The 26,573-nt window shown below is 36.7% G+C and overlaps 1 protein-coding gene across 4 annotated transcripts in view; it reads right to left on the bottom strand.

Annotated features, from left to right (window-relative positions):
- LOC138707830 (serine-rich adhesin for platelets-like) overlaps positions 1–26,573 on the bottom strand; it is a 1,123,723-nt gene that overhangs the window by 347,649 nt on the left and 749,501 nt on the right. The window lies entirely within an intron of this gene.

Here is a 26,573-nt window from a genome sequence, read left to right as displayed (position 1 = left end):
TTGAGAATTTCGTTGGGGTGTGTTTTTGTGTGTCTGTATATTTCATATTGTTCTAGTGTGTTTAGTTTCTGGCTTTTTGGTTGGATGTGTAGTATTTCCATGTCTGTGTTGATGTCTCTGTGGGTGTGGTTAGCATTTGTGATGTGTTCTGCATATGTGGAGGTGTTTTGTAGTTTTGTTATGGCTGTGATGTGTTCTTTGTAACGTGTTTGAAACGATCTGCCTGTCTGTCCTATGTAGAAGTTTTTGCAGGTGTTACATTTGAGTTTGTATACGCCTGTGTGGTTGTATTTGTTTGTTTGTGTTGTGTGTTGAGATGTTTTTGTAGAGTATTATTTGTTCTGTATGCGATGTTGTAATTTAATTTCTTGAATGAGGCTGCAATTTTGTATGTGTTTTTGTTTTTGTACGTTAGTGTGATGTATTTTTTGTGTTCCTGTGTTTATGTTGTATAATTATGTTCTTTGTGATTATGTTTTGTCTTACGTATTATGTTGTCTATTATGTTAGGGTTGTATCCGTTTTCTTATGCTATGTATTTGATTGTGTTTAGCTCTTCGTTGTAATATTGTTGGTTCATTGGTATGTTTTTTTAGTAGGTTATTTTACGACGCTTTATCAACATCTCAGGTTATTTAGCGTCTGAATGAGATGAAGGTGATAAAGCCGGTGAAATGAGTCCGGGGTCCAGCACCGAAAGTTATCCAGCATTTGCTCATATTGGGTTGAGGGAAAACCCCGGAAAAAACCTCAACCAGGTAACTTGCCCCGACCGGGAATCGAACCCGGGCCACCTGGTTTCGCAGCCAGACGCGCTGACCGTTACTCCACAGGTGTGGACTCATTGGTATGTTGAGTAGTCTGTGTACCATTGTTCGGAATGCAGCTTGTTTGTGTTGTGTGGGGTGGTTGGATGCGTTGTGTATGTGTGTTGTTGTTGTTGTTGTAGGTTTTCTGTATACTTTGAATGTGTGTTTGTTGTCTACTTTTGTTATTGTGATGTCTAGAAAATTTATGGATTTGTTGTTTTCAATTTCTAATGTGTAGCGTAGCTTTGGGTGTATTTTGTTTATGTGTTGATGTAGGTTTTGGATCTGTCTTTTGTTTCCTTTGTATAGTATTAGTATGTCATCTACGTATCTGTGCTGAATTTGTCGAAGAAGGTGGTGCTTGAGGTAACTTCTCCTGTTGCAACTCATCATTGTTGTCAAATTGGTATGTTATGGTATTTTTATTTTCTAAGGAGGTTCTTAAGTACTAGTTTTAATTATAATGTGCATAGTTTATGTCATTTCGATGCTACATTTCACTAAACTGTATATTATGATTTTGTGGGGTGAATCCGATTATGCCGTATACAACAAAGAGAGCCTTTGAAATATAGGCATAAATTCCCAATCTAATGCCTTCTCTTGATCCAGGAAGGCAGTAATTGTTCCCTTCTGTCCCAATAAAGTCTTTGTTCCGATTTCTAAAGAAGAAGGCACAGGTGACAATAATTCAGGAAAAGTATAATTTGAAATGAAACTGAAAGAGATTCGTTTTGATTAATTAACATCTCGTCGTGCAAAACGCTTACTCCTAACTCCAGGCAAAGGAAGTGTAGTAAGAGGCATTATTGGAAGTGATGATGACAGTGCTGACGACGGAGAATCTTCAATAGTTTAACGAAAGTACGCTTATAAATTGAATTAATCTGTTTACCTTGTATTGTATATATTTGTATAGTTTGGCTGATGAATTGTGCCGGGACATCACTTTATTTTTCCTTGCATTTTTATTGTACCTGCGTTTCTGAATGTACTTGACTCCCACCCCCTTCACTAATAATAATAATAATAATAATAATAATAATAATAATAATAATAATAATAATAATAATAATAATGATTTATTTTAGCTGGCAGAGTTAAGGCCGTAAGGCCTTCTCTTCCACACAACCAGCAAAAAGTGTATATACATATGCATGAACTTACAAAGAATTCAACAATTTGATTTAGATGAGAGTTACATGTATACAAGAGTTATTTACGAATTAAACAACAAAATACTATGAACTATTAATTAAACACTGAAATAAACTGGGTAGCAGAATTAAACTAAAATACATAGAATGTTAATATATTTCAAATTATATTAGATAATAGAAAGAGATTATTATGAGACAATTTTGAAAATGCAGCACAATCAGGATGATGTCTAAAGAAAAAAAAGCAACAGTGTAGTCAGTAATATTTTAAATCAGTATGATTGGAGTGAAATGCTAATAAGGTTATCTTTTAAGCTGTTCTTAAAGGTGTTTGTTGTCTTGCAGCCCCTAATACTTTGTGACAAGGAATTCCATTGACGCGAGGTGGATATTGTAAAAGATGAGGAATAACAAGATGTTCTATGAAGAGGTATATTTAGCGTGCCACAGATAAGTGATCTGGTATTTACGTCGTGGTTAGAGTATAGATAAGAGAAACGAGACGAAAGGTAATTTGGTGTTGAGGTGTGCAGAATTCGAAAGAGTAAAGACAAAGAGTGTAAAGTTCTGCGTTCTTTAAGTCGGAGCCACGAGAGACTTGCGAAGGACGGTGATATGTGATCATATCGTCGGATGTTGCACACGTATCTGATGCACATATTCTGAGCTCGCTGTAACTTGACTGACAGTTCAGAACTTAGATCACTTAACAAAACGTCACAATAATCGAAGTGCGGCATTAGTAGGGTTTGTACTAGGGTAAGTTTTAGTTGCTGGGGCAAGAAGTTTCTCAAGCGACTCAAAGAGTGAAAGGAGGAACAGATTTTCTTTATCGTTTCTTTAACTTGAAAATTCCAACTTAGATTATTATCAAAAAAGAAGCCAAGATTTTTTACGACAGATGAATAAGGGATTAGCGTGTTGTTAAGGGTAACAACTGAAAGATTACTGTTATTAAGGGAGTTAACTACACGCTTATGTCCAATAATTATGGCTTGAGTCTTACTTGGGTTAAGTGCGAGTCCGAAATTGGCCGCCCAAATGGAGACAGTGGCTAGGTCACAATTTAACTTGTCAATCGATTCATTGATCGTATTGGGTCTGGAATGTATGTAAAGTTGTAGGTCGTCGGCATAGAGGTGATATCGGCAATACTGTAAGTTCTTTGATACGTCATTAATGTAGATAGAGAAAAGTAATGGTCCTAATACGGAGCCCTGCGGCACTCCCGCCTTTGTGTATCGCCATTGGGAGAATTGATTATCAAGTGAAACACACTGTTGGCGGTCCCGTAGGTAGGAGTCCATCCAGCTCAAGGTATTGTCTGATAGGTGCAAAGTTTTCATCTTTGCAAGAAGCAAGTCGATATCAACAGAACCAAAGGCATTGCTGAAATCGAGAAGAGTTAGTGCCGTTACTTCACCCCTATTCATAGCTTCACGGATGTCCTCGGTCACTTTAAGTAGGGCTGTAGTAGTGCTGTGTCCATGCCTAAAACCCGATTGATAGTCATCGAGGAGTTTGTGTTCGTCGAGATAGTTCTTAAGTTGTCCGTGTACAATATGTTCTAATGCTTTTGAAAGAGTGGGAAGAATTGATATCGGTCTGTATTGGTTTATTGTAGAAGGTGTGTTAGATTTAGGTAAAGGTTTCACTAATGCCATTTTCCAGAGTGAGGGGTAGGACCCAGTCATAATAGATGCATTGAATATATGGGTGACGGTCGGCAGAATCACATCTATTATTTTATACAGGAGAGTGATATTTATATTGTCTACACCTTGGGCTTTAGATTTCATACATCGCAGCGTCTTCATTACGTCAGTCGGGTTAATGTATTTAAAGAAGAATTTATCCCATACAGGTTGGGGGCAAGATCTGAGAAATTCAAGAGTCTCTTTTTTATGTAATGGTTCAGGTGGAGCAGTGACGAAATGTTCATTTAGGCTATTGAGTGACAAGTTGATGTTATCTACCCGAGGCTTTGCTTTTGTTAGACCCAGGTTATTAAGGTTACGCCACAATTCTTTCGCACTGACCGAAGGTATAATAAGGGAATGTGCATGGCGTAATTTAGCATTTCTTACTGCTTGATTACATTTATTTCTTAAAACTTTGTAAGTATTAAAATCTAATTCGTCCTTGCTCCGTCTGTATTTACGATAAGCAGTGTCTCTGTCTGTCATGAGTAATTTTATGGCATCGCACATCCAAGGCGCAGGGCGTCTACCAACTCGTCTGGTTTTCAAGGGTGCGTGTTTATCGTATAACTGGATTACTAGGTCGTTAAATTTTTCGATTTTGTCGTCAATGTCTGGTAAATTCCACACTTCAGTCCAAGGCAGGCTAAAAAACTAATGTCCTTGCTAACGTCGCCACACAAACTTACGGCCGCTGTTGCTACCAGTGAAATAAACAGTACAGAGTACAGTGTGTTTCAGAAATATGTTGCATTTTCTATAGAAGAAAGAGCTTATATTATTGAAGTTTATTTTCACACAGGTATGGTGTGTAGCATAACTGAATTTATCTGTGTGAACTGAGCAGATGTGAAGATTAGAGTTACCGAAAGTACGGTACCCTACAATATGGTGCGGTACTTAACAGTATTATTTAAACAAGAGTTTTGTTTTACTGTTTGTAGATATGAAGGACAATGATGGAAACTGGAATTACAATATAACCGAATGTGAACAACAGTTTTTTTACGCTTTCCTGTTTATATAATTACGAAATATTTTCGTAGAAGTGTCATTAATCTGGTAGATAAATTTAAAGCAACAGGGTGTACAGAAAGGAAGAAAAGTGTAAGATGGCCAACAAAGGTGACAGAAGATGCTAGAGAAAGGGTGCAGCGAAGTCCTAATAAGTCGGTCAAGAAGCTAGCTGTAGAAATTGGGGTTTCTTACGGAAGTGCTCACAAAATTCTCAGGAATAAATTAGGTTAGTAATGTGCTGAATAAAGTATACATCACATAATGAATATAACCCCTAAAGAGTTGAGTTTGTGAAAAAAAATGTTACTATTCCACTATTTTTTTTATAAAATACCGTGAAAGTAATGATCAGACTGAAAATCGTAATACTGTATTTCCCTATAACTTAAATGGACACACTACTTTTCTCTCCTCCTATAGCTAGTAAAATGATTTGTTTACATATTGCACTAGTAACACCAAACTCCTGTAATGGAAGGGGGTAACAGTGTTTCCGAGTATAGCCAGGTTAATGTTAAAAATGTTGGTAAAAATTAAGTGATGTCCCTGTATATGCTTTAAATTGAATAGTAATCTCTATAGCTCTATTTATGAATTGTTTGTGTTTGTAATTTAAAATAATTTGCATGATATGTATTATCAGTTTCTGTATATCTCAACTGATTGAATTGTTTATGCCTTAAATTGAATTAACTTACTTGTTATGTATTATATTTTATAGCTCAACTGATGAATAATCGTTTGCGTTTGTAAATTTAATAATCTGATTGGCTATGTACTGTATATTTTTAGTAGAGCCATCGATGTAGCTCAGGTTTCTTCCGAGGTTTTCCCTATCCGTGGGACTGATGCCGGATGGTTTATGGCGAGTCCTCGGCCTCACTACATTTCATCCCCTTTGGTCTGATTACCTGGTTGGGCTTTTCCCGAGGTTTTCCCCAACCTTAAGGCAAATATCAGGTAATCTTTTGGCGAATCCTCGGGTCTCACCTCATCTCACTACATCTCACTAAAATATTGTAAACAGTTTAAAAAATTGCAAAAAAAAATTGTAGAAATTTGTAAAGTTGTAAAATATTGTAAAAATTGTAATTGTAATCTTGTAACATTTTGATTTGTTCCACATCTTAAAGCTTCATTGCTAATGCAAAATCTATGGATTATAATAAGTGAAATGAAAAAAAAAATATATATCTCTGGGTTCAGTTTTGCCAGAGCGTGGTACATATTATGTTTTCAACAACATTAATGATCATAACAGAGAGTAGTACGTCACACTGCTTGAAAATTTATATCACTGGAACTAGTATAAAGTATGAATTATACATGTGATGTCAGCTGTGTATTTGAGAGATTTTGTATAGAATATTATGTTAAGTCAATCAATGAGACGATACTTTCATACATATTGTTCGAGATTAAAAGTTAAACTGTACTAAAATTTGATATATTTTACTTATACAGGGACATCCTTTTATTTTTACTAACATTTCTAATATTAACCTGGCTATACCTTTGGATCAACGATTAAGAACCGGAAACACCGTTTGCTACCCCCTTCCACGACAGGAGTTCGATGATACTGGCGTAATATACAAACAAATCACTTTACTAGGTATAGGAGGGAAGAAAAGTAGTTCATCCATTTATGTAAACTAGGAAATATCGCGATTTTGAGTTTGATAATGTTCATTAGGTTTTTGTTTAATCAAAATACAGTACAGTATTAACAATGAATGTTTTTACTCACGAACTGAGCTTTTCATGCGGACGTATTCATTATGCAGTGTATAATATACTATCTAAAACACATTAGCGTACACTATAGAGAATGAAGTTAAATTGAAAAATAATCATAATATGGATATTTAAACACATTTTTGAAAATGGTGGCCGTTCATTTTGATACAGACTTCAGTTCTAATGTGCATATTATCGCACTATAGACTATTGTACGTAAATCCAATTACCAGGTTCGTACTTCGTATCAGTAACTCATGTTGAAATAATTCTGTACCTACTCCATAAAAGACACCTTACGTACTGTAAATTTAATCTTCACTTCTGCCCGATCCGAAAAGATAAAATTACTCAGACATGCTATCTACTGTCCGTCCAAGTGGTTACGTCGCAGCGTCGTAGAAAGGGAGGAAATCACGTGACAGTTTATTACTTAACGAGGCCCTTTTATTTAAGTTATTTTAAACAATTGTATGGGTATAATATTACGTAGACGTCCAATTCCTAACATAAATTAATGTTCTCAGAAATGAGCTAAGACAGCCCAGCCACTAGCATTTACAGAAAGACGAATAGAAGCAGGTGGGAGAAACCAGGATGCGACGTAGGCAAATGGAAAATGATGCAATATTGAAAGCTCTTTCGTCACTGGAAAACGTGAACATATTTTTGGAACGTACTGTTTACTATGACCGTAAGTCTACTATGACTGTATATGCGGTCTTGGATCTGTGTGGAGGACGGTTGAACTTCATCAGTAGAAGGGGTGGAAGTGAAGTACATTCAAAATCTCAGGTACAATAAAAATTTAAGTAAAAATAGAATGATGTCCCTGTACATATTTTTTAAAACACAAAATAGTGATCGGTTTCACCCACTGGCAGTCTGAATCCGATAGAATTGGGAAAATAAATATGTGATCGAATTCACCCTAAATTGTGAGGTGAATCCGATCAACAATTAACTTTGTAAAATTACACTAATTTATCATTAAAAACTAAATTAATTATAGACATTATTATCCTGAAGTTTCAATGAAACTAAATTCAAATTGACGTTACAATGTAACAATTTTATATGGTACATATCTACAAAATACTGAAATTTTTTATCGGATTCCCCCCCCCCCACTTCACGATACGCACCAAAAAGAACATTCGTTTTCTGGATTGCATACGTTCTTTATAATTCCAAAACGAAGGTTTTTATCTGCATTTATGCATTACGTGGTCAAAGCAGATATCACCTGTCCGTTCTAAATTGACCAGTGTTAATTCCACGAACTATTAGGGTGAGTGATCCCTTTGTATGAATGTTTTGATCCCCTCAATGCCCAGCGCTCCTTCATCGCTTACGGTGTCTTGTATATCTCGACAGTGGCGACATCAGCGCTCAGCGGTCATGTAACATCGAATGCGATGTACACGTAATTTATTTCGTTTAATTGACATAAAGTTATTGTGCGTGTACTGAAACCATTACTAATATTATTTTAAAATGTGAATATCGTTTATAATATATTACGAGCTCGCGCTAGACACAAAATGTAAGTCACGCTGGAGCATAATATATTCAAATGCAATTAACTCAGTACCTACAAAAACATGTAACATAAAACCCTAGGTAAATTAAAACGTAGATAAAGAGGTTTGCGTCTGAATAATTAATATTTTCATTATGAATACTTGACACATTGTTATATACAGGCTGTTTCATAACTGTAGTCGGCCTGGTTGGCAGAGTTGGTATAGCGCTGGCCTTCTATTCCCGAGGTTGCGGGTTCGAACCCGGGCCAGGTCGATGGCATTTAAGTGTGCTTAAATTCGACAGGTTCATGTCAGTAGATTTTCCTGGCTTGTAAAAGAATTTTTACGGGACAAAATTCCAGCACACCGGCGATGCTGATATAACTTCGGCAGTTGCGAGCGTCGTTAAATAAATAAAATATAATTACAAATTAGAACATACATACACGCACGCACCATACACATACACATCATATACGTACATACTCACATAAATACGTACATGCATACTTAATATATGTTTCATCTTATTTGAGTAGCCAACTTGTTATTAGTGTCTTGGGACCACCAAATAGTTTACTTTCATAATTCTATCTACATCTGTTGGATCCATTACGTATTCACTTGAGATGCTTGTATATTTTTTAAATTATAATAAGCAAAGAGTTGTGAAAAAGTTATTCCCGGAATGTAGTAAATATCAATATGAGAATTAGACATGAACAAAACAAAGTGCCGCTCTCGCTCGCTGTGTTCGTTGCATTTGTCTTTCGAGTGTCGTCATCATCCTCGTGCGCTTTGAGTCTCGCTCATCATTCTCGAAATAGCATTTGGTCAGCGTGGAAAGATTTCGTAACTTTGAAATAAATAACATTATAAATGTTTAAATGAGACAAAAAGACAAAACAGAACAGTATCTTAGTTATCAATATGTTCTTGTTCTATTATATATTACCTATGGTTATGCAGGGTGTTTCCGGCCTAGTGTTACAAACTTTCAGGGGTAATGGGGAAGGGTACATGTATCAATTTGAGATAAGGAACCCTGGTCCAGAAATGACGGAGTCCAAAGTTACAAGCAAAAATAGTTGTGTGTAAATGGAATAATTTTATTCATCTGTACACCTTATTTATGTGTATTTATCTGTACATCTTACACATACTATATTCATATGACGTTGTTTACGTTCTCTACCTACAGTAATCCGTTCAGTGTGCTGTCTGAGGGATGGGGAAAGGAAACTACACTAAAGCAATGCAGATAGCGTAATGTGTAACGGACATGGTCGGTCCTGATATGCACGTCTGTAGACAACAGTGTATGTGTACAAGTTGCAGTGTCCAGTCGATCAGTCCTAGTGAAATGGAGGAGTACACGAGAGCGGAATATGCAGACCTGAATTTCGAATACGGATAAGCCAATGGGAATAGTAGACAAGCTCAGAGATTGTATCGGGCTAGTACCCACGTAGGAGATATCCGGCCAATACCATCTTTCCACGACTGTTCCAAAGGTTAAGGGAAGGGGGGCACATGTTGCGAAATTACAATTCCATTTCCACACAAATATTTTTGCTTATAACTTTCGACTCAGTCATTTCCGGACCAGGGTTCCTTATCTCAAATTGATACATGTGCCCTTCCCCATCATCCCTGAAAGTTTGTAATACCAGCCCGGAGACACCCTGTATAAATTAAAAAAAACAAAACAAATCTCAAATAAATTTGCATTTCTAAGAAACATAAAACATAACGTTAATATATTTTTTCTTGAGATTGCACACTTGATCTCAACCATAACGAAAAGAAAATTCCTAGCCTTTTAATAAGGGCCTAGTAATTAAATAAAGTGTGGGGAACGGATTATTGTACACTGAAAGGTAGAGATGATGTTTCAAACAGGGTACTTGATTGTGTGTACATACGTAACAGTTGCCAAAGTAGATAAAAGTTCATTCAGGTGTAAACAGCTGTGGCGATTCAAGGCTGCTTGACTTTCGGGACTTCGGGAGTGATCAGTTTCGATGTCTCGAAACACTCACAAGCTGTCTTCAGTTCAACGACGCGACATATACAACATTGTCGTGCGGGTTTTCGACTTTGCGGGAGCTGGCAGTCTCGCTTTCTCGAACTTCTTCATCTCTAATGAGAATGTTCTTCAGCAATGAGGTTCTAACTTCACTAAATACGGGTATACTGTTATATAAATTATAACAATTCTGTGGTCAGTGTCGAGTAACACAGTCGTCGCGTCGTGCTATGTGCTTAATAGTTTAGATGTCGGGTAACAATCAGGAGTAATATTGCTGCGTACAATGGCTTCTGTTTGTCAGCATTCTGAAAGTTACGAACTTCCTAATGATCACTACTGTTGATAAGTCGTGTTCGTTCCCAGTCACCTGTCCCGTCCTTTGGCTCTTGCTTCACAATAAATTACTGCATATGAAGCAGACAGTCCAGTTTCGGCTCTCAGAGTGCGATTTTTCATTAAGAACATTCTTAGGAGCTGCTGGTGTCTTTAGGATTTTTCAGTTTTCCATATTAGACATCAACACAATTCCGTTACTATTTCACAGTGCTCCCCGATCGACGTGCAGGGCAGGCTAGCCCAGGGAGAAGAGGAATAGCCTATTTCGAAACTTACTGTAGATACACAGCAAACTTAACATAATGCAAACTTTCATAATAATTACACAAAATTAAACATATATTTTGTTAAAAGATAAATAGTGCGTGATTCTTATAGTATTTTGCGTGCTGATTTCAAATCTGTTTTCAAAATTTTTCTATAACACAGGTTTTTTGAGTAACTATATGAAATATAGTTAAAAATTTTCTAGTATTGATACCTTGTAACATTTTACTTAAAATCATATTTTCTTACCTAAAATGTCTGTGAAATAAATGTTTGGCTACACATGGCTTGAGAAACACCTCTTTTGAGTGTCCACCAGTAGTCTGTCAGAATATTTGGACTCCACTTTTTTCTGGTAGCGCCTTTCCATTTCAGAAAGATCCTGATGAAAACGCTTCCCACGTTCGTTGTTCATTACCCGAAGGTTTTGAGGAAAGGAAAAAATAGATGAGAATCCAAGAAATTATTTTGAGAGACATATTACACCCCATCACGTTATAGTTCTGAATCAGCTCGATGACAAGTTCTCTATAATATTCTGATCTGTGGTTCCTAGAAAGTAACAGTCTGTTGAATGATTCTTAGGTCCCCGGCACATCATTGGAACTGGAAAAGGCATATGACGGGATCCTTCTAGCTAACCAGTTAATAGAAATACATAGGCTATAGCACAACAGGTGCCCAATTCCTGTCCTCATCTATTTTGCAATCAAAATAACACTCGTATGCTGTTTTAACTAATGTAGTAAAATTCGCCTGTGTGCTTTCAAAGTTAACTAACCGCAAAAGTAACATTTCGACGTATGTTTCACTTTATAAGATACTTTCACCACACTTACAATTAGGACAAAGAAAACACAGGTTATGAAACTTGTTTCATGAATGAATATAAGTTCCAACTGAGAATTAATAATAACGCTCACAGTCTTATGAGGAATAAAATTCATTGTTACGGATTCTCACTTCACAGGCAACAATGATCTAAAGTTGTTAAAGAGATGAAATGGAATATTTTAAATATTTTCTTTCCATTAGCATGTTAAGGAGTGTATATAGCAATAAAAATATTTTTTTTTTCTAAAATTACAAAAAAAAAATGGTGACTTCATTGTTGGAATCAGCAGAAAAAATTACATAAGAAACAGAAGAAATTATACATTTAACAAAATCACTGTTGGCCAGAGTTATTAATTAAATAAAAATAGTTTACAAAAATGCTCGGGAATATAGTGCCGAAGTATTCGTTCGCCTTGTTTACTTAGTTCATGATGTGCTAGTCTGAGTCAATCAGTATTACATGCAGTGTCTGTGAGTAAACGGAGTGGAAATGGTGAAGACAAGCTCCACTCGCGTTCATAGCGTGGGTTCGTATCCTAATTTGGTTAATTACCATTTCTACCATGAAGATTACCAGACAGTTGAGTATAGCGTCATTAATAGAGGGCGGGATTTTAGATCCTAAAAAGTGGCATTTTAGGCATCTAAAATAGGCTCTTAAACTCCTTTATTTAGGTTCTATAAAATAAAAAATAGGTTTTTTGGTTAAAGAATGTCACTAATATAAGATTCAACATTTATTTAATGCAAAATTATAGGATTTAAAGAAACTTCCACACATTTCACAAGGGTACACACGCATACACAAAATGAGGACATTCTCACTAACTAATGACATTTCCATAATTTTCTTCACAGTAGATGATCAGCATCTATTGTGGCTATTGTGTCGCTCACTGCTGTACTTACAAATGGTGAGAAGAAAGGAAGGAGTTATGCAAATCTAGTCTTTCAGGTGAAGCTTCCAGTAAAGCAGATTTGAATAATTTCGAGGGAAAAATTGTTCCGGGACCGGGTATCGATCCCGGGACCTCTGGTTGAACGTACCAGCGCTCTCCCAACTGAGCTACCCCGGAACTCCACCCGACACCGTCTCAACTTTTCCCTTTATATCCACACAACTCGCTTGGGCTGACGAAACGCCAGAGACCCACATCGAGTGCACACAAACTCTGTGTGACTTGGAATTGTGGTTTTCCCTTGAAATTATTCAAATCTGCTTTACAGGAAGCTTCACCTGAAAGACTAGATTTGCATAATATATACGTCACTGTGTACGTTAACAGAAAACCACAATTCAGAGTTTGTGTGCACTCGATGTGGGTCTCTGGCGTTTCGTCAGCCCACGCGAGTTGTGTGGATATAAAGGGAAAAGTTGAGACGGTGTCGGGTGGAGTTCCCGGGTAGCTCAGTTGGGAGAGCGCTGGTACGTTCAACCAGAGGTCCCGGGATCGGTACCCGGCCCCGGAATAATTTTTCCCTTGAAATTATTCAAATCTGCTTTACAGGAAACTTCACCTGAAAGACTAGATTTGCCTAATATATACGTCACTGTGTACATTAAGAGAAAACCACAATTCCAAGTCACACAAAGTTTGTGTGCACTCGATGTGGGTCTCTGGCGTTTCATCAGCCCACGCGAGTTGTGTGGATATAAAGGGAAAAGTTGAGACGGTGTCGGGTGGAGTTCCCGGGTAGCTCAGTTGGGAGAGCGCTGGTACGTTCAACCAGAGGTCCCGGGATCGATACCCGGTCCCGGAACAATTTTTCCCTTGAAATTATTCAAAGGAAGGAGTTGTTATCTGTCTTGGAATGTAAGAGAATGCTTATTCGGGTACAACCCAGCGAGTTTGTGTTAAATTGCTGACAGAGGAAGAAATAATAATAATAATAATAATAATAATAATAATAATAATAATAATTTGTCCCGCAGGAGTTCTTTTACATGCCAGTAAATCTATTGACATGAGCCTGTCGCATTTAAGCACACTTAAATGCCATTGACCTCGGCCGGGATCGAACCGACAACCTCGAGGACAGAAGGCCAGCGTTATACCGACTACACTACCCAGGCCAGGAATTTTAGGACTGAAAGAATGTAAGAATGAGAATGGTTGGCTCGGAGGTACTTCTCTATTGTGTTGTTCAAAGATAGGAAGGCGTTGTTGTTATCCGTCTTGGAATGTAAACGGTATAGGATGTCAAGAAAACAGTAAACAGTTACTAAAAATTATGCAAAGATAAAAAAACAGGCACTAACGTCGAAATAGGCATTTTTAAGCACTATAAAACCCCTATATTTTTACCTATATTTCCATGAAAAATATAAATATTAAATCTCTAACCTGCATGTATCAAGGAAATAAATAGGTTTTGCCTAAATTCCGCTCTCTAGTCATTAAATAACCAGTAAAAATAACTAAAGTAATTCATTCCGAAGATCACATTTTCCCTTCTTTAAGCTTCTTTTACATGGACTATCTCAAGGCTTGTTTCGACCACACGTAGGTCAGACGCACGGAGAGATACCGTAACATACTGTACAATAACTACGACGCCCGTCCTACACTATGAAAATATATCCAATCCAATTTATTTCTAATCGTCATTTCAATATTAAACGAAATTTCAATATAGATAGATAGCTTTATTGATATTGTTCACAAAAGTACAAAACTTAATAATTTAACAAAAGATCTATATACAAATGTAGTTCTACATAATAAATATACAATTTCCTAAACTAATTAATCTATGCAAATGACAATAATTTATTGGTTCAAACTTGCACTTACGTCTTGTTTTAGTGCATGTTTAAACCAATCGTGATAATCCTTAAGACTTTAAACCTTAATTATTTGCTCCTTTTCAAAAATCTAATTGTAATATTTAGGTCTTATTTTACATAATAATTTATTATTCCAATTAGATGATCAGATGTCGACATACTGTAAGTCATGAACCTGAAATAGCTGAATCGGTACATTCCATATGTAGGTTAATCTTTCTTTCTTACAATATTTTCATGTCAGCAGAAACGTTTGCGTAACTTCTACGAAGACTACCGCATGCCTGCTAAAAGCAAGCTTGACAAATTGCTTACATAATCAACCTCAATTTAGTTTCATCATTATGTCGCATGTACTCATTATCGATTCATTTCTGTTATGATTTCTATTATGATCTAATAAATTTATTATAATTGCATTCTTATTGAAATTAAAAAATATTAGTTAACCAATTTATAAAGTCAAATTTTCTTCTGAACTTTTACTAATTAATATAACTATCGGAATACCTTAATAACTACCTTAGTTCTCTATTTTCATTTTTTTTATTATTTTAAAAAACCTTGACGTAATTCTATCTTATTTTCAAAACCTGTCTTCTTACCTTATTTAATTAATAATAAGTTTTTCTGATTTTAGGAAAATTTAATCTTTGCTGATGCCTATCTCTTAGTAGGTAGTTTCGTTCTGTATCTATAGTTTTGATTGAATCTACTTTATTTCTGTTAGAGTTTCTATTTGTCATTTTACCTCTTATTAACTGTTCGTCGCCTGCTTCTACTTCATCGGTCGGTATCGCACAGCTCCTCCAAATTGTAGCACTTCCTCTCGTGCACCCCGGACTACCAACGGCATGTGGCATTCTTATTAATTGGTCTTCACTTGCGCTGACTTTGCCGGTTGATCCACAATCGCTTCTCCTTGATGTATTTTCACTTGCGCGCATCGGACTACCCTCACTGGTTGTTCTCTCAGTCTGTGCCCCAGTTCCCCAACCAGCATCTTCACTGGTTCCAGCTTCTTCTTCCATACAAGGTTTTCCTTCTTCACTCACTATGAAAATATAACGCATTGCCTTAACAAAGGAAACAGCCAAGCCCTAGGCAGGGTTTGAAACCGCAGCTTTATCTCTAGGCAACGTAAAACTGTGCGTGGACCGTTGCTTACAGCACATCCGGCATACTTGATTTTCACTGAATATGTATTGTTATATCCCTCGCTATGGCGGCGAGATCTAACGTCATTCTTTTGCCTATAGGCAAGAAATGAGCACTAGTTTAGTCTCCATGAGCGAAGATATTTTCTCACGAAATTCTCCCAGTGTATGAGCCCGGTTCTCACTCACCACCGTGAGGAATTTCAGAGCTGCACTAAGTGTAGTAATCCGCTTTCGTAAGCTAGAGAAATCATCTGCCACTTTCACCTCTGCTGAGACTTGTGGAAGTCAGGCAAGCCAGTAGTCAGCTGGATGATCTTGGCCGAATTGGGCTGCCAAATTATAAATTTGGCGCAACACAGTCCTCTTAGAAAAAAGTGCAGTTGTGGTAAAGTTGAAGCGGTGCACTCGTGACACTTGTCTATAAGATAAGTGCATATGATAAAAAACAGAAGCGAAAATCTAACAATCCCTTCTCCTTACCTACGATATAATATTTTTAGATGGTTATTTAACGACGCTGTATCAACTACGAGGTTATTTAGCGTCGATGAGATTGGAGATAGCGAGATGGTATTTGGCGAGATGAGGCCGAGATTCGCCATAGATTACCTGGCAGTCACCTTACGGTTGGGGAAAACCTCAGAAAAAACTCAACCAGGTAATCAGTCCAAGCGGGAATCGACCGGCAGGCAAGTGCCTTAACCGACTGAACCACGCCGATAGCTCCACACTACATTCTCTTTCGGAAGTTGCTTAATCTTGCACATTGATATCAGTAGTTCAATATTGCCTGTCTCATTGGCTATTGATTTGTGATCCCTGCTCTTGCTCAGGTGAGTTTTCCAACCCTACACTGTTACTCAATTAAACAAAAAATACCACAAGCAAAACCAATTTTCTTCCCACCAAACTTTTACAAACACAAAAAAATTACTTCAACTCGTATTTTTAAGCTGTTCCGGATACAGATTTCAGTCAGTAAATTATATCGTTTGCACCTTACGTATCATACAAAAAGAAATGTCCACGAAAATCGGATTATCGAGTAAAATGTGTGTGAAAAACATTAAAACTCAATTTTTTTTTAAATCATTTGTTATTGTCTTCACAACTTTCAGAATAATGTAGACTCCGCGTCAATGTCAAAGGAGGAAATGGGAAGAGAAACATTTGAATGATATGCTAAATGCGTCCTTGCAAGGGAATTTGGGGCTGAGAAAACTGTACATGTGAGCTCCACGCCTGTTCGGCACTTTTCTTACTCCGAGCTTCACCGTTCCACTGAAGGAACTTCAGAGAATTTTGAAGGGGAAGCTGAAAATGGACGTAACGTAATAGCACAATCTAGTATATAGTCACGAAGCTTGAGTTGTGAGGGTGCCAGAAACAATAGACTGTGCCGGTACTATTTCGCATTGTCTGTAATGAGGCGATATTAGCGATCCTAGTGGTATTGAGCTTCGTAACTATATATACAAGACTGTGGTAATAGCTACCACAAGAGGGAGGAACCGTGACAGAACAGTAACAGTTCAGGATCGCCGGAGAAGATAAAAGTCTGCACATCAAGTGGACTGTCGCAGATTGAGCCATTGACCCCTTGTACTGTGCGAGTGGCACTCGAGTAAGCTTACCTTCGGTAAGGCAATATGTGAAAGCTAAGGCTCCTTTTTGGAGGCTTTAATTTGGAAAAATGCCTAAACTTTTGTGGGGAATATGACGCAACCCGCATTTCTAGTCTCCAGGACAGACGTTAACTGCGAGTTCCGCAACACCTCCTTCCGTAACAGATTTCCGTTGCATTTATCACTGTATACCTCAAAGATTTAACGTATGGGTGTCGCATAACATGTTTCCACATCAAAAGAATGTAACTTAATAAAAAAATGTCTATTTCCTAATTTCAAGAAAGATCATGATCGTGTTTTGACAAGTCTCATAAATGTGTCCCTTTACCTGCGTCCATGCAGGTAAGAGAATTATATTCCCATTAGATAAGGCATTTTGACAACTTCTCCAAAAAACTCTGAAGTGGAAAGTTTAAGCGGGCATCCATTTGGGGAAAAGCCCGTTACCATCTTCATTAATACTCTATGCCAGTGATGTCAAAGCAAGCGCATTTTTCTGACCTTGACGTGCGCAGGTATCAAGCGCTAGGTATGGAAGGAGCAAGGATTATGTATATGAATAAGGAGCCTGTTGGATTAAGGAGACAGTGGTGTACAAACTTCAAACAGAACGTGAAATTTTATGTCGTTATTTTACATGGCTATTTGCTGTTTGATATCATCTGTAAAACAAAGTACTAACACCAGTTTCTTAATATTGCAGTTAATAGCACAATAAAGAGTTAAGCAGGAATATTCACATTAATTTCATAGTAGTAAAGCTATACTATATTAAGTGAATGATACCTCATTCATAAATCAAGTGATATCCCAAAGAAAGAGATTAATTTATGACATGGTACGTTGGAATTGATATTGATGGCGTTTTTAACCTTATAAGAGTAATCAATAAACTAATCAAAACAATATTACAGTACAAAGTAAAGTTACCTAGGTTTATGTTTCAACTGTAACTAATATTACATAACAAATCCCTTATCGCATTGTGCTTTTAAGGTGATATTGTTGCGCAACTTCCTATCAGAATATTAAATTAATTTGTCGAAATCTGCTGAAGCTATGGAACTGAGATTTTACAACATATAGCCACATACCTTTGTTTATGATGTAACAGTAGTTCCTTTGTTAATTCATTTTCTTACAAACATTTTCCATGCGAATATTTTCAAAATTTCCAATACGTATCTTCAGTAATATATATTTACGATATATTAGATTTACGAAAACATTGTTTCACTACCTGTAAGGCTACTAAATAAACATATCCGAAAATGTCACCTTTCTGTAAACAGTTGAGACAATACTGCTTTTGAATAAAAAGGAAACGCGTGAAAAATGAGCATTAAAATTGGAACTTAAATTCTTATAATGCACTTATACTTCTCGGACAAATCTAAAAATTAACATGGATACAGTTTTAGTAGGTTCTCTTCCCTTTATCCATTGAATCAATGCTGGCTCTCCTGAGCTATAAAGCGCGCGCTTGTCCATATGGGCATCAGTTGACATGACTGCTCTACGTAAATCTTTCTCCTTAGCGGAAACGCGCAGAGGTAACCCGCAACTTATAACAGGAGAAATTTTTTAACTGTTATCGTATGTGTGTTAGTAGTCGCTTGTGCAGCGAATGTTGAATTGATTTCCATGAGGTGGTTGCGATATTCATTAAAAGATCAAGGTCTTCATTTTATGATTGTGCTAAGATGATTCTTATAAAGCTGTGATCTGCGATTATTTGAAATCAAACAACCACCAACCACCGCACAATTATAGGAATTTTACGAATCCCTTGCCATCATTTTAGGCATGAAGTTTAGAGAGTCTAAACCGACTGTTTCCTCGTGAATATTTAAGTATTAGGATTTTATATTACTAAATATATACACTTTTCTGACGTATTTTATAGCTAACGTAGATAACTCTATCTAGCACTGATTCTGCTTTGGTGAAAATAGGCTAAAGAATCTAAAGTTCACAGATTTTCTACTTACTTTAATCGACAATCTTCAATATACTTTTGAAATAGGTGTACTGTACGAGTATACGGAAACGTAAATAAGGCAATGCTTTGTGAATAACATATACGTAAAACAAATATTAGACCTACGGTAATTGAGGTGCTTTCTGCAATAACAACTTAACACACGTTACGTCGTTTTTCCGTTTCCAGTTAATATTGAATCCTTAATAACGTATCTCCCTTCCACTAAAATATTATTTCCATCCAACAAACACAGCGACATCTAGAAACATTTTAATGTCGTTCAGCGCAATACTGCTAACTTATGCGAGATCTAAAATGATTGATGTCTACCTCAAATTAAAGATTTTGTAGTTAAGATCTGTTTCCAGAAATAGCCTCAATTGTAATAAAGAAACGGTACAAAATAGTACAGGTGCTTTAAGTAATTCTCTACTAAGTAAAAAAAAAATACGAAGCACTGTAGGCCTATTAAGTAACATTTACTTTTCTTTCACTGAAAAATTAAATTAATTCAGAAATGAAACGTTTGCAATTAACTACTTGAAATATTGTGGCAACCAATATTCAGTTCAAATCCCATAAAAGATAATAACATGTCTTCTATTCTGCTCCTTTAGATGTGTATAAGGCTATAAGGCGATGAACCTCCACCTTAAACGGGATAAAGTCATAGGAGTACAATAATGATGATGATTAGGCTCCGTATTCTAGCTACCTATAAACTGGAATAAAGTTGCACGATTCAAAGTATAAGTGACGTCACAGCGCAGGTACAGGTACGTTCGTATATAAAATAGTTCGGTATGGCATAGTTGCGCCCCGCGGTCAATTGGGAGGCCTAGGCATGGCATAATTGCGCCCCGAAGAAATCAGGTAGCAGAATGGACATGGCATAGTTGCGCCCCGATGGGCATAGTACACACGAAAATGATTGTCATAATAGCCTATAAACAAATTACTTACACATATTACAGTGATAGCTGCATTGAAATCAGGTAGGCTAGCATATGATCAATTTTACTATTTAAAATATCACTTTTTTTATCGCTCACACATAATAAATGAACTGCATTTTTTGTTTGTACATCGATATCTTAACCCTACGGTACAGAGTTTCGAAAATTGAAACTTAGAACCATTGTGAATTATTAATTCTTTACCCTTTTCACTAAACTTAACATTCATTTTAAATTAACCCCACTATACGCCATAGACGGTGTGAAAATCATTAATAAAATGTCAAAGACTGCTAAGCCCCCATATTCCAACGGCTCACTCATTTGAATATGTCAGTTAATAAAGTACTGCCAACTTCATGGTGTTCATTTTAACGGTAGGCTATTGATAATCACTGCATACACAGTAGAAAAACAGTTAATAAAATACTGCCAACTTCATGGTGTTCACTTTAACGTTATCGATAATGAATATTAAATCGCATAAGAAATCAATAAGGCTCGATTTTCCGTAGTGTCTTTTTCTCTACCTATTTCATCGGGGCGCAACTATGCCATCCCCTTTTCTCTACCTGATGGGAACGGGGCGCAACTATGCCCACAAAACAGGGACTTTTTTATCTGCTGCATTTTATCTGACCGTGGGGCGCAACTATGCCCTGCCCAAATAGTTACGCATCCTCTGCCCTCTTCCTATAGAAAGCAAAAAACCGGGATCCAGACATAGTGAGTAGTCTTATCGATCACTGCTCTTACTAGTCGTATTATTTAAATAACTACATCTTTGTGGCTGATTGAAGGTTCATTGCAGAGGTAAATTCCTTAGCTAAGAGGCTCAAGCGTGTAATATTGCAGGGCATAGTTGGTGATATGTGAACTAATATTTTCACTGTCAATATAGACAACATTATATATAAATTGTGTAAAATGAAAGTAAACAGTGCACTGAAAGACACTGCAATACCAAAAGGCATAGAAAGTGTGTTGAACGTAATCCAAAAGAACCAATACCAACCAAATCTGAAAATTTGTGTTGCCTACCATAATGTTCAGTGCCAACATCTCAATTAATAAATTAAATAATCTACATTTTATTGAATTTCTGGAAAAATATATAGAAAATTAGTGGGTTTTCTGTGATGAGCGACATGCAGTATCCTAATGAAACACGAAAATATATCACACAATAGGAATATCTTGTACTAAATCATGTACCAATAACGTCATGTGCTATTGAAAGAATTTCTTGCAATATAAAATCATTTCAAGTGACATCCGCATATGCTCAAGTTCCGTAACTTACGAATGCACGTTATTATTCACTGCAAAGATCACGACGAAAATGAACATCACTGCTCAAGCATGTGTTGAAGAATATAGCTTCAGAATGTCGGGAATTGACTGTACTCCACGAACACGCAGCGACGATGTGTTTGTTTGTAACCTTATCCGTTGCATCATCTGTATTCGGTGTACCATATACCCAATGTGTCTTTAACTTCAGTCTTTAGGTAGCTGGAATACGGAACCTGATGATGATGATGATGATGATGATGAAGATGATATCTACCAGGTAACTCAGGCGGTAGCGTGTTTGCCTGTTGATTCGGAGTTGCGCTCGGGCGTGGGTTTGATTCCCGCTTGGGCTGATTACCTGGTTGGGGTTTTTACCGAGATTCTCCCCAACCACAAGACAAATGTCAAGTAATCTGTAGCGAATCCTCAGCCTCATCTCTCCAAATACCGCCTATCACCAATTCCAGCGATGCTAAATAACCCAGCAGTTGATACAGCGTCGTTAAATAACGAAGCAAAAAATAAAATGCTAAAGTATTTTTTTCAGTCTGTTTTGTCGTGTCCCAATTAACTGCGCAAATGTTGGCCACATGATCAAAGCCTGTTGCTACGTATGGAAATTTGCAAATGGTTCATCAGTATTTTAAAACTTATTTTTGTGGTAAAGACTAGGTGATTATTATAATTACTACTGTTATTGTTTTTGTATTATGTAATACACCATATTGATCTCTGCTGGCCTGAGTTCTTTTCTAATACTTGTGTGTAGCTTTACAGAAGCTTCGCTTTCCACGTTGGTTAGAGATAGGAAACCCATTACACGAAACACACTATTATTGATAACTGCTCCATTCTTTGCGGGATTTCTTTGATAGTAAATAAATATAGCGAGTTCAATTTTCCAAGAATTTTTTATCACAACACAAGATAATACTCGACCTTTAAATAACTTTACCGTATAATTTACAATATAAAATTCTTCCCGTTCTACAGGCAACACTTCATTTCTGCCAATAAATCCGCATGAAAGTCTGTAGTTTGTGAACCCAGTACACCTCTGTCTTCAAATCACGCAGATTACTGCTCGACTCTCGCCTTGGAAGCTTGCAGTTTTATTTGCCTTAAAAGGAAAAGGGTGGCCTCTCATTTGTCTTGTGTTGTAACGCTCTTATCGCAAGTGGAAAACTTCGGCCAATTTGAAGAATGGAAAAAAAATATATAAAACAACAATATTTACTCCGTTGTGTTGGTACAAAGCAGGTAGTGATAGTGATGCTAGTACTGATGCAGATGTTTGGAACGGTACTTGCAAGGACAATAGTGATAAGTGTGCTGTTGTGGTAGTGCTTATTAGAATGACGATAATGATGTAAGTCACAACGTTGGTTACATGTAATATTGATGATATTCCGGCTGATTTTAAATTTTATACTATGGTTTATTTAACGACGCTAACAACTGCAGAGGTTATATCATCGTCGCCATTGTACCGGATTTTTGTCCCGCAGGAGTTCTTTTACAATGTTATGGAGGTGGTGCTGTGTGAGAAGTGGTGATGTGATTAGCGTAGTGATTCGGTAGGAGTAGTGGTGTCGTAGGAGTGGCATTGTAAAAATGTTGGTGATATGACTGATGAAAATATCATTCTAATGTGATAAGTAAGGTGATTTGACAGTGATGGTGATATGGCTGAGAAGGTGATGTGATAGGTTTGATGATGTAATAGGAATGACGGTGTTTTAGGAATGTTGAAATTGTGTTTGTGATATGAGAAGAATGTTGACATGATAAGAAGAGTGGCGTGATAGGTCTGGTGATGTGATAAGAGTGGTGGTGTGATAGGAGTGATATCATAAGAGTGGTGGTGTGATAAGTGTGGTGATAAGAGTGGTGGTGTGATAGAAGTGGTGACATGATAAGAGTGGTGTGATAGGAGTGGTGATATGATAAGAGTGGTGGTTTGATAGGAGTGGTGACATGATAAGAGTGGTGGTGTGATAGGAGTGGTGATATGATAAGAGTGGTGGTTTGATAGGAGTGGTGATATGATAAGATTGGTGATGTGATAGATGTGGTGATATGATAAGAGTGATGGTGTGATAGAAGTGACGATATGATAAGAATGGTGTGATAGGTGTGGTGATATGATAAGATTGGTCGTGAGATAAGTGTAGTGATATAAGAGTTGTGGTGTGATAGTAGTGATATGATAAGAGTGGTGGTGTGATAGGATTGATGATATAAGAGTGGTGGTGTGATAGGAGTGGTGATATGATAAGAGTGTGAAATGATAAGAGTGGTGGTGTGATAGGAGTGGTGATATGATAGGTGTGGTGATGTGATAGGAGTGTTGATATAATAGTGTGATGTGATAGGTGTGCTGGTATAAGAGTTGTGGTGTGATATTAGTGATACAAGAGTGGTGGTGTGATAGAAGTGGTGATATGATAAGAGTGGTGATGTGATGGGTGTGGTGATATAAGAGTGGTGGTGTGATAGAAGTGGTGATATGTTAAGAGTGGTGGTGTGATAGGTGTGGTGATATTTTAATAGTGTGATGTGATAGGTGTGGTGGTATAACAGTGGTGGTGTGATAGTAGTGATACAAGAGTGGTGGTGTGATAGAAGTAGTGATATGATAAGATTGGTGGTGTGATAGGTGTGGTGATATAAGAGTGGTGGTGTGATAGAAGTGGTGACATGATAAGAGTGATGGTGTTATAGGAGTGGTGATATGATAAGAGTGGTGGTGTCATAGGAGTGGTGATATAAGAGTGGTGAAGTGATAGGTGTGGTGATATGATGAGAGTGGTGGTATGATAGTAGTGATATAAGAGTGTTGGTGTGATAGGAGTGGTGATATGATAAGAGTGGTGATGTGATAGGAGTGGTGACATGATAAGAGTGGTGGTGTGATAGGAGTGGTCATATGATAAGAGTGGTGGTGTGATAGGTGTGGTGATATAAGAATGGTTGTGTGATAGAAGTGGTGACATGATAATAGTGATGGTGTGATAGGTGTGGTGATGTAAGAGTGGTGATGTGATAGGAGTGGTGATATGATAGTGGTGGCATGATAAGAGTGGTGGTGTGATAGGTGTGGTGATATAAGTGTGGTTGTGTGATAGAAGTGGTGACATGATAAGAGTGGTGGTGTGATAGGTGTGGTGATGTAAGAGTGGTGATGTGATAGGTGTGGTGACATGATAAGGGTGGTGGTGTGATAGTTATGGTGATATGAGAGGTATATTGACGTAATAGAAAGAGTGGCGTGATAGGTCTGGTGGTGTGATAATAGTGGAATGATAAGTGTGGTGAAGTTATACGAGTGACAGTGTGATAGAAGTGGTGGTGTGTTAGTAGTGGTGTGATAGAAGTGGTAGTGTAATAGAAATGGTGGTGTGATAAGTGTGGTTGTATTATAAGAGTGGTGGTATGATAGACCACTGATTTTATACTTGTGATAGGTGTGGCGATATGGTAGGTGTAGTAATGTGGTTGGTTTGGCAATATGATGTAGCGGTATTTATAGGTGTGATAAGTGTGGTGATGGGAATGATGTGATGTGACAGGTGAGGTTATCTGATAATGTGGCAATGTTACAAATATAGTGGTGTGACATGGTACGTGTGGAAATGTGAAAGGAGAGGTGGTGTGTTAGGATTGATCGTGTGATAGTTGTGTTGTAATAGAATTTATTGGATGCGCTATAGGTGTGCCATTTTGAAAGTGGTAGTAGTAATACATTTATCCCGATATTGTTTCCATAGTTATGTGATAGGTGAAGCGACGTGGCAGTCATGGCGATATGGTTGTGATTATGATGTGATAGAAACATCTGTGCGATTGGTACGGAGTTGTAATAGTTCTAGTGAAACGACTGTAATGGCGATATGATTATGATAGTAATGTGGTAGTTATAGTAATATAACAGAGATTGTGATACAGTATTTGCAATGGTAATATGGAAGGAGTAGTGATGTTACAGATGTGATGTGATAGATATATGACAATAAATTATAACAGTAATGTGACGGGCGAGGTAGCAAAATTATAGTGATTGTGGTGTGTTAGGGATAGAGTTGTGAGAGTAATTGTAATAGTTGTGATGTGAAGGTTCTGTTGATAATTGTAGCAATAGTAGTAATAATAGCGATAGCAAGTATGATCAAGATAATATTGGTGTCGTTGAGAGGATAATTTATTAATAATAATTCGAAAAGCTTGATTGCGACTCATGTATCTGGCAAAGTAAATGCTCCCGAGAAGGAAACTAAAAGCTGTGCATCATAAAGTGAGCATATCTAACTTGCCGTGTGGCCAATTCAATTCTTGAAGTCCGTTAGTTTACTTTATGATGTAACGACGTATTATATTGGCTGATCTAAAATGTAACTACCTACTTTATTTCCAACATACAAAATTATTACAAATGAAACGAAATCGTTGCTGGTTACTTAGTAACGAATTGATGCACATGCATTTTGTGACTGTTAGATTATTTCGTCATTGTTCCTGCAATAACTCCTATGTGACATATTTATCGATTTTCAGATTTTTGCTCTAGTAAATAACTTAAATAGTGATACAGCAAATAATAAAATCTCCTATATGTAATTAGCGTATATTTCTTTCTTTCGAAAATGTAAGATATCACAATCCCCTATGTACGGCTGCCATAGGATGAATAAATGTGTTTTCTCCTCGTACTGAAAAATTGTATATTTTGCACATAGGAGTTACTGCAGGAACAACGACGGTTTATTTGTTTATTTTATTTTCATTTTTTTTCCAACGTTGTGATGGAAGTTATGCTGCAAGAAATAGGTATGTCACTCTTCAGAAAATTTCATTTCTTATTCATGTATAATGAAAACACATAATTAAAAATGCAATAATCGTTATTAATTGAAAAACGATGAATGTCACATTTCTGTTAAGGATTAGATAATGATCTAATTGAGTCTATAACTACAAAATGTAGTGATGTTTCTATAGAAAATAAAGGAAAGGATTACTGTATTCGTGGTGATAATTCTACTTTTTACCATTTTTCATAAGAACAACATTAAATTTCGTAGTGATCCATTGAATTAGATAATGACATCAACCTTAACAGAACTGTGACATTTATCGTTTTTCCCGCGAACTCTTCATTATAAAAACAAAAAATCAATGAATTTTTAAGGAATATATTATATCAGTAAATATTACAATTAAAGCATTCCTCAACACATTACAATAGAAAAAATAAACATAAAACAAATTAAATGCGCATACATATACTCAAATACGCAAAAATTAAATATACGAATGGAAATTAATAATAATAATAAT

Source organism: Periplaneta americana, chromosome 10 (assembly GCF_040183065.1).
Source record: "Periplaneta americana isolate PAMFEO1 chromosome 10, P.americana_PAMFEO1_priV1, whole genome shotgun sequence".
NCBI classification, from domain to species: Eukaryota; Metazoa; Arthropoda; class Insecta; order Blattodea; family Blattidae; genus Periplaneta; species Periplaneta americana.
This window is presented reverse-complemented; position numbering and strand designations above follow the sequence as displayed.